We start from the raw sequence: 10,427 nt of genomic DNA, 5'->3' as shown, positions 1-10,427 counted from the left end.
AGACACTCGGGTGGAGTTGCATATAGACTCAGAAAATCATTCGCTAAAGGTGGTAGAGGTAATAGAAGACACTCATGTGCAGGTGTCTGTGGTCTTGAAAACTCATCATCTGTAGAAGCTGGCAGGGGTGCCAGAAGACATTCGGGTGGAGTTGTGTACAGACTCAGAAAATCATTGGCTAATGGTGGTAGAGGTGCCAGAAGACTTTTGTGTGTAGGTGTCTGTAGTCCCAGGTGACACCCAGACGGAGGATGTGGCCGCCAAGCCATCAGTGATCTTGAAGCGTCAGCCATGAGGTAGGGCGAGTAGAGCAATCCTGAGCAATGATGTTGCTGTGCTGCAGCCAAATTAACCTGTAGGCAGAAGGAAGAATTATTTTGAAATGTATGAATCTGACAGACAGAACCACCACCGCCAACACAGGCTGCACCTTATGTTGCTGCTGATAGTTTTTTGCACCTTTCTGTCCTCCAGGTTTCAAAACAGCAGCATCAGTGTCATGAAGTCACCCTTCCACTAAGTACCACTGACAGCTGGGGAGTGAAGAAGAGTCATTGGGACAAACTGTTTTCTCCACATGCCACTGCGTCTGTCTGCAAATGTAGGCAGGCTGGGGGCCTGCCCCAGGGAAGACAGAGTCATAGCACAGTAAGGAAGAAGCATCTTTCAGACACAGGAGTGTCTCTGTCCATCCTCATTCCTCCCTCATCGCCATCACCAGAGCATGTTCTTTGCGTCAGATAAACAGCGAGTAAGAGAGGTATGAAAAGCCCATTGTCCACACATGTGTTACAGCTTCTTTTTGCAGAATGTTCTCCAGGCCTTTTATGTTCCGTCTCTGATTCTCAAAACTCTGCAAGTCAGTGTGACCACCCTGCTCCAAATCTTAAGAAAACAGAGGCTCCCCAAGGAAGAAGAACATGTGCCCAGGGTCACAGAGCTTGCAGGAGGCAGAGTGGAAGTCTATTCCAGCTCTGCCTGCAGGACCCTCTCATTTTCCCTCTGATTCCCTTCTTGACAAAGGCTCTTCTTCACTCTGGGGGTGCCCTCCATGAGCACAGATGGCTCTGGGAAATGTGTAAGCAGGGAAACTGGGAGAGGGTTTTCTGACAGAAGAATCTGACATACAGAAGTCAGTTAGGCATGGCTAGAGTATTTCTTTTAACTCCCAGGTAATACAAATTTTAAGTGCATTATGACATAAATAATACTTTTGTCCAGGGAATAATGAGGTGGGACTTCTGAAAAAAGCAAGTTTTAGAAATGTGTTTAATTTCAAGTGTACAGTTCCCATCATGTGTAATCATAGGACTCGGCAGCTGTTGAAGGTACAGAGGCCAGACGAGAACCAGCACAGCTGAGCATCATTTAAGGCCTTAGTTGGGAATTGTCACTGTGGGTAATAGGTTACATTCACTTTCACTAACTCACAATCGAGGCATTTTTTTATTACAAATATGGAGACTCCGACACTTAGAATGTTAGATCAGGGCACCGCCACATGGGGGTGAAGGCGTTTTTGCACAACACAGTTACCAACAGGAATGGGAGTGTGATGAACTATGAAATTGACCTTGACGAAGAGCATTCAAAATTGCACAAAGCACATATTAATGTTGGATTAATGAGTTTTCACTTTCATCACTTCTGGGAATACAGCAGATATTTGAAATGTTGATCACCTACCTTGTAGAAAAAAACAAACAAAATCACAGCAAAATAAAAGAAAACCCCACATAATTCAGAAATAGACCCCACAACACCTTGAGTAACAGATCAGTCAGCGTTCACTGGGCCATGAGACCCATGAAAGTGGAGGTCAGTGGAATTCCTGTTATTTCCAGAAACAGAACAGTAAAAGCCCTTCAGCCCTCAGTCCCTAAGCATTTATGGCTTCTGGAGGTGCCACTCAAGATGACTAGCTGGGAATGAAGAAGCCAGAAAGCTTATGGGAAAAATTTTGCTTCTGAAAAAGTCCAGACAGAAAAGGTATCACAGAACCTACAGAGCAGAGGCCAGGCCAGGAGAGGATGATGGAGGAAAAGACTACAGTGTCCTGATACAGGCACAGTGAAAATGACCCCAGCATTTACCTTTGTCTTCTCTGTGTTTTCACTTGGGATGCAGCTGCTGTTCCTCACGGGAACCGAATGAGGTCCTGCATCTGCTAAGGGCAAGAGAAGGGAATGGGGCTAAATCTCACTCGCATGTTCTGTGCAGAATAAGAAACCCTCCACGCCTTCTGCTGCCATCTCACCCTCTTTGCCACACTCAGGTCCCTTACCAGAGGCACAGGGTTAATTGACCAGATGCATCAGAGGACCCTGGAGCCCTCTGGGCCTGAGCCTTGAGGAAGATACTGCAGAGTCCTGGTCCAGGGGTTTTCTTAACTCTCAACAGGCTGTGGACAAGTCGGGCTCTAACCAGTTGGAAATGAGCTTTAAATCAGGGTTCCCAGTACACATCAAAGGAAATCACCCATCATGTGAGCACAGACTCCAAATTAAAATAGAAACAGCCATGGATGGGAAGAACATCTATAGGGCCAGGACAGGAGCAGCACTGCTCCTTTTCTTCAAGCTGTAGGGGCATTTAAAATCCTGCAGATTCATAGTGAATCTAACCTCCATATCTCACCAGGCATTGTCAATATTTATGAACAGAAATGAACATAAAGAGACTAACGGTCATGAGAAAAGGTAAGCGCTACAGAAATTAAATGGGGGCCGGATGCGGTGGCTCACACTTGTAATCCGAGAACTTTGGAAGGCTGAGGTGGGCAGATCACTTGAGGTCAAGAGTTAGAGACAAGCCTGACCAACATGGTGAAACTCTGTCTCTACTAAAAATACAAAAAGAAAAAATTTGCCAGGCATGGTGGCAGGCACATGTAATCCCAGCCACTTGGGAGACTGAGGCAGAAGAACTGCTTGAACTCAGGAGGTGGAGGTTGCAGTGAGCAAAAATTGTGCCACTGCACTTCGGCCTCAGTGACTGAGCAAGGTTTTCAAAACGAAAAGGAAAGAAAAGAAAAAAAGAAAGAAAGAAATCAACTGGAAAGTTTTAGGGTCACACTTCAAATGTTAGAGTAAGATTACATAGAAATTTAGCTTCCTAAAGGAGTTATATAGTTCACAATAAACAATTTAAATAAGCAAAAGGAATGAAGGAAGTTCCAAAAAGTACAAATAAATGCTTCTTTTCTTAAAGCAGATCTCATGTACTGTTTTATTGATCCATGAAGACATCACCTGAAAATCTCTGCTCTCATCAGCACTTACAGCTCCCATTCTAAAATGTTATCGTTGTTACTTTTCTCAAATGAAAGAAAAACAAAGCCTTCACACTGACTCAAGGTGGGAAGGGGAGCTGGCCCATTTGCCTTGTAGGCTTGTCTTCACAGTTAAAACTAACCAAGGCATCAGTGGGGGGCAAAGTCCACAGTCAGTGGAGGGGTCTCAGCTCAATCATTCACACAGGACTAGCCAAGAGCCATTCAGCCAGGGCACTTGAGAAAAATGGGGTCCTGCCCCCCAGCAGGACAACTGTTCTCTTCATAAGTGCTAGGAACTGTTTCCAGGAGACATGACAATTACCCCACCTGAGCCCTCACCCCCAAAAGGAGAAGCAGGGTATGTGGACTGTGCAGCAGAAACTAAGCGGCTGCCTTCACGGGAGCTCCTACCTCGCCAGAAAGCGTTCTTCAGGCACAGGTGTTTCTGGGCTGGCCCCTCACTCATGTGTCTCCCTGGCACTCTCCTCATTCTCCTCATTTCCCATCTAGAAGACAGAGAAAGAACTGACTTGAAAAAGAACTAAAACACCACGTTCTTTACTAGACACTTGAAGCTTCATCTTAAAACAAAAACATCCTTAAAAATGACCATAACAACTGAGCGCGGTGGCGCAAGCCTGCAATCCCAGCACTTTGGGAGGCTGAGGTGGCCAGATCACCTGAGGTCGGGAGTTTGAGACCAGCCTGACCAACAAGGAGAAATTGTCTCTACTAAAAATACAAAAAAGTCAGGTGTAGTGGCACATGCTTTTAATTCCATCTACTTGGGAGCCTGACACAGAGAATTGCTTGAACCCGGGAGGTGGAGGTTGCAGTGTGCTGAGATTTCACCACTGCACTCCAGCCTGAGTGACGGAGACTCCGGCTCAAAAAGAAAAAAAATCCATCACAATGACCTACCTGTGCTGCTTGTAGGAAGCCTTGCTCTCTGCCGTCTCCCCCTCCGAGGCTTGAGCACAGAACTGTGGGGAGAAAAATACATCCATGTCCTCACCTGGCAGACTATGCCCAAAAGCAAGGAAAACAAAGAAACAAAACTTACCCAGTTGTCAAGAGCCTTTCTTGCAGAAGAGGTGACCTGAAAAAGCCACCACACCCAGCCTGAAAGAACATCTTTCAAGTTCTTTATAGAATTTGATTTTTCTGATTTTAACTCACAGGTAATTTAGTTAAAATCAGAAGTGGTACATCAAAAAACATCCCCTCCCCAGGCATGGTGGCTCACGCTTGTAATCCCAGCACTTTGAGAGGCTGAGGTGGGTGGATCACTTCAGATTGGGAGTTTGAGACCAGCCTGGCAAACATGGTGAAACCCCAACTCTACTAATACAAAAATTAGCTGGGTGTGGTGGTGACCGCCTGTCATTCCAGCTGCTCATTGGGAGCTGAGGCAGGAGAATCACTTAAACTCATGAGGTAGAGGTTGCAGTGAGCCGAGATCACACCATTATACTCCAGGCTGGGTGACAGAGCCAGACTGTCAAAAAAAAAAAAAAAAAAAGAGAAAACTTCCCCCCACTTGTATTGACAATTCTCTGCTCAGGACTAAGTAGGGTAGAGACTGTTAAATGCGGCAGGGTGTGGTGGCTCACACCTGTAATCCCAGCACTTTGGGAGGCCGAGGCAGGTGGATCACCTGAGTTCAGAGTTCAAGACCAGCCTGACAAAAATGGTGAAATCCTGTCTCTACCAAAAATACAAAAATTAGCCGGGCATAGTGGTACATGCCTGCAGTTCCAGCTACTTGGGAGGCTGGGGCAGGAGTCTCACTGGGACCTAGGAGGCAGAGGTTGCAGTGAGCTGAGATTGTGCCACCACACTCCAACCTGGGCCAGAGAGTCAGACTCCATTTCAAAAAAAAAAAAAAAAAAAAAGGAGAAAGGCAGTCCCGAATGGCAGGTAATTATCTAGGTTGTAAAAATAAAACGTACTTCCTCTTCCCTTGAATATAAAAAGCATTGTGGGATTAGTGCTTTTTTCTTGGATCGTTATTCAGAAGGAGGTTCAGTCCCCAGACAACCACATTTTTACTGTCATGAAAGGTAAAGTATACTTTACCTTTCTGTGTTAGTATACTCACACAGAAGCAAATTTTTCGGAGGAAAAGGCCAACCATAGAAACTCCCATAAATACAACAGTGAAGAGTATCCACAAAATGCCAGGAACGTCATGCCCAGTGTACAAATCATTAGGTGGAAAACTGATGCCCTGGAATAATAATAGTTGAAATAATGAAAAGGTCAGTGACATTGACAATATTTCAGTAAAAAATAATAATCTTTAGAAACCATCAACCTCCTCCAAGAGGTAACCACACCCCTCAGATATCACCAGGGGATTCCACTGCTTCAAAAAAGATTGGAAGTTACCAGTCTCATGTTTTTTGCATGGCTGGTAGTGTGTTTAGGCATTCTAAATGTACACTGCCTTTTTTTTTTCTTGACGTAAAGCAGGGATATCCAATTTGTTGACTTCCCTGGGCAATATTAAAAGAAGGAAACTTGTCTTAGGCCACACATAAAATACACTAACCCTAACAATAGCTGATGATCTAAAAAATATCACAAAAAGGCCAGGTGTGGTGGCTCATGCCTGTAATCCCAGCACTCTCGGAGAGTGAGGCTAGGGGATCACCTGAGGTCAGGAGTTCCAGACCAGCATGGCCAAAATGGTGAAACCTCATCTCTACCAAAAATACAAAAATTGGTCAGGTATGGTGGCAGATGCCTGCAATACCAGCTACTCAGGAGGCTGAGGCAGAAGAATCGCTTGAACCAGGGAGGGAGAGGTTGAAGTGAGCCAATATCACGCTATTGTACTCCAGCCTGGGAGACAAGTGGGAGACTTTGTCTCAAAAAAACAAAAACAAAAACAAAAATCACAAAAAAAAAATTTTTTTTTTTTTTTGAGACGTGTCCCACTCAGTCGCCCAGGCTAGAGTGCAGTGGTGCAATCTCAGCTCACTGCAACCTCCGCCACCTGGATTCAAGCCATTCTCCTGCCTCAGCCTCCTGAGTAGCTGGTACTACAGGCACCTGCCACCACGCCTGACTAATTTTTATATTTTTAATAGAGACAGCATTTCACCATGTTGGTCAGGCTGGTCTGGAGCTCCTGACCTCAACTGATCCGCCAGCCTCAGCCTCCCAGTTACAGGCGTGAGCCACCACACCAGGCCTGTCATTTCTTTATATTTAAATAACATAAGGACTTTAAGACCCTTTCTCCTTTGGGTCAATCAATGATCTGCACCATACACATTTTACAAAACCAAGGACAATACAGTCCTGACTCACATCCTGGTCACGTCACTCCTAGTGACTCCCACATTGCAAACCTCCCAGCAGGTGCAGCCCTCTCCTCTCCATCTGATGGGCCTCTAATCTCCCATCACACTGACTGGACACAGACTCCCTAGAGGCAGCCCCCAAGAGCAGAAGACGGGGATGACACAGAAGTTCCTAAACAGTCATCAAATGACAAAACTCAAATGACATTTCATCTTGTTTTGGTTTTGTTTGAGACAAGAGTGCAGTAGGCATCCAACTAATCATTTTTGGAATCTTTAGTAGAGATGGGTTTGGCTATGATGCCCAGGCTAGACTTGAACTCCTGGACTCAGGTGATCTGCCCACCTTAACCCCCCAAAGTGCTGAAATTACAGGCCTGCACTGTGTAATATGCCAAGTGACACAGCCCAATAACAAGGAAGAAACCCCAAGGGCCCAGCGTCTACTCACATGGGTGGATTGATGGCTGGGAAACCCCAGCAGGAGGAGCCAAAAGAGCGGCCACGGCACCCACATGTCCTGGTCCTCTCAGGGCACCCTGAGAGGGCCAGGACAGAGGTGGGGGTGGCTAAGGACTGGGGGAGGGAAGGGGATGGGGATGGGGCAGGATCTGAGTTGGGGAGGGGGATGGGAGGGAAGGGGAGGGAGGGGTACAGGGGATGTTGGGCACCTGGAGGAGGGGGAGGAGAAAGGAGTCTAGGAAAGGATCGGGTTGAAACAGTCTTCAAGTGCGAGTGGGAGGTTCAGCTACAAGTCAGGGAGAAAGTCCATCAGGGAAGCCGCAGGACACGTGGAGCAAGAGAGCGGGAGGCTCGGGAGCAATTAAATGGAGACCAGGGCTCTGGCTTCCACCTAATCTTCTCCCGTCTGGGCGCTGCCTAAGCAACCCTCGTGCTTTATACTCCCTCTCCACCAATCCCTGGCCCCGGAATGTGGAACCACACAATGGACATTACATCTGTCCTCCAATGCCCCTCCCCCACCTCAGCCCCCAACTGACTCCCAAGGACAGGTCCTCTCTGGAACCTTCACAGACCTCATTTCTGGTCTTCCCCACCAGCTCCCTGTTCCTGCTTCTGGGTGGCTCCTTCCTTCCTGAGCTTCCAGGGTTTCTCATGGTCAGTCTTGGCTGCACAACATAAGAAACAAATGATGGCAGGATGGCAGGAAGAACCTCACACACAAGCAGAGTGGGAGGCTCTACAGGCCCCTCTCAGCCATTCATATTCTAAGCAACAAAACATCAGAAGGATGCAGAAGGTCCCAATAGTAAAGCATCTCCATCACATCCATGCAGCCATCATCCATCATCCTGTATCTCAGGAACAAATGTTGGAGCTACACTGGTTTTAAGCATGCAAGGTACATTTACAAAAATTAACCAGACTTATTTTGTTCATCAAGTCAGACAAATCTAATCACACAGCAGGTTTCTGGTCACAGACTTGTGCTAGAAGTCAATGATTAAAAGCTAACCAAAAATTATTATATGCTTGGAAATTCAAAGTGCCCTTACAAGATATCAACAGAAGAAAGAATCCAAAATGAAACAAGACTGCCTTTACACTCATTGAGAAGATCACAACATGGCAATCAAATGCCTCCCTCTGGCCCAGGAATTCTACTTTGTGGCACAAGGTTGTGTGGTCTCAAATCACCCCTAACACACCTAGACATGTTAACATCTGAAATAGGGTGATGGTGTCACTTATCTATATTATCTTACTGCCTATGAAGGTGGACTTTTAATTCTGAACCCTAATGAGGGGGAGAAAACCAAGTTAACTCTCATGCTTGAGCTCCCAGGGATGTCCAAGGAATCTGTGCATTTCAAGTGACAAACTTCATCAGCCTCTCTCCTGGGAGATTTGGCCAGAATACCCAGAGGGTTTGGCAGCATCAAGAGTGATGGGTGGGGAGTGTCAAGCAGGTGGGCAGGAGCCACGCGTCTGGTGGCCAAGCCAGTCCCCCACTGTCCATCATCTTTCCTGGCCCCATCCTCACCTAAACTTCCCAAAGGAAGTTTCATAAGTTATCCATAATTTACACCGATTTGGTAAAGCACACTCTTGTGTACAGAGGTGGGAGGAAGCATTTGTTTTTCCTCCCTACTTGATCCCTCCAAAGTTTGGAACCTATACATAAATATTCTTTTCTGTTCATATGTTCTCATTATCAGCAGGCGATAATCAGAAAGAGTGGTTCTACCATCAGCCTTTGATTGAAGCATCCCGTTTAAGAATATGCAGAAAATGCCCGGCCCTGAGTTTGCAGACTCACAGCGAGGAACAAAGTGTCCCTCCCTGCAGGCCCGAGAGCCTTAGAGCTTCCTGGGGAGCAACACGGCAGGGAGGGCCCCGGCAGCTGCTCGCGGGCAGGAAGCAGGGGGCGCAGCCCCGGGCCGACCCTCCTGCGGGCGGGGACGTTCTGCTTCCTGGCGTCTTTCTCCTCCGCCCCGCCGGCTGCTGGGGGAGCGGAAGCTGCCCAGTGCCTGGAGGTCGCTCCATCGCCTCCTCCCACCGCGGGAAGGGAGAGGCGGTGGCGGCGGCCGGAGCGGGGTGGGCGGCCTGAGGCGAGAGCCCGGCTGACCCCGGCTGACCCCGGCGGGGAATATGGCGACCTGGGCAGCAGAGGCCTCAGCGGCTGTACCGCTAACTTCCCAGAGGAGCAAAGGCGCCTCGGAAGAACATGCAGCCCAGTGGAACCCCGCCCTGCCACCCCGGGAGGGGGCAGGAGCGACGCAGACAGGAAGCCCCGAGCAGGGCGCTGGGCACCAACAAGCGCCGCGTTCTGCTTCCTGGCATCTTTCTCCTCCGCCCCGCCGGCTGCTGGGGGAGCGGAAGCTGCCCAGTGCCTAGAGGTCGCTCCATCGCCTCGTCCCACCGCGGGAAGGGAGAGGCGGTGGCGGCGGCCGGAGCGGGGCGGGCGGCCTGAGGCGAGAGCCCGGCTGACCCCGGCTGACCCCGGCTGACCCCGGCGGGGAATATGGCGACCTGGGCAGCAGAGGCCTCAGCGGCTGTACCGCTAACTTCCCAGAGGAGCAAAGGCGCCTCGGAAGAACCTGCAGCCCAGTGGAACCCCGCCCTGCCACCCCGGGAGGGGGCAGGAGCGACGCAGACAGGAAGCCCCGAGCAGGGCGCTGGGCACCAACAAGCGCCGCGTTCTGCTTCCTGGCGTCTTTCTCCTCCGCCCCGCCGGCTGCTGGGGGAGCGGAAGCTGCCCAGTGCCTGGAGGTCGCTCCATCGCCTCCTCCGGGCCGACCCTCCTGCGGGCGGGGACGTTCTGCTTCCTGGCGTCTTTCTCCTCCGCCCCGCCGGCTGCTGGGGGAGCGGAAGCTGCCCAGTGCCTGGAGGTCGCTCCATCGCCTCCTCCCACCGCGGGAAGGGAGAGGCGGTGGCGGCAGCCGGAGCGGGGTGGGCGGCCTGAGGCGAGAGCCCTGCTGAGCCCTGCTGAGCCCTGCTGACCCCGGCGGGGAATATGGCGACCTGGGCAGCAGAGGCCTCAGCGGCTGTACCGCTAACTTCCCAGAGGAGCAAAGGCGCCTCGGAAGAACCTGCAGCCCAGTGGAACCCCGCCCTGCCACCCCGGGAGGGGGCAGGAGCGACGCAGACAGGAAGCCCCGAGCAGGGCGCTGGGCACCAACAAGCGCCGCAGCAACCTCCAGGCCGTGGCCACACCAGCCTCTAGGGGGCGCCACACCAACCTCCAGGCGGCGCCCACACCAGCCTCTAGGGGGCGCAGCACCAACCTCGAGGCAACACCCACACCAGCTTCCAGGGGGCACCGCACCAGCCTCCAGGCGGCACCCACACCAGCCTCCAGGCGGCACCCACGCTAGCCT

The sequence above is a fragment of the Aotus nancymaae genome, unplaced genomic scaffold (assembly GCF_030222135.1).
Source record: "Aotus nancymaae isolate 86718 unplaced genomic scaffold, 86718_ANA_hifiasm-v0.15.2.pri h1tg000049l, whole genome shotgun sequence".
In the NCBI taxonomy this organism is placed as follows: domain Eukaryota; kingdom Metazoa; phylum Chordata; class Mammalia; order Primates; family Aotidae; genus Aotus; species Aotus nancymaae.
This window is presented reverse-complemented; position numbering follows the sequence as displayed.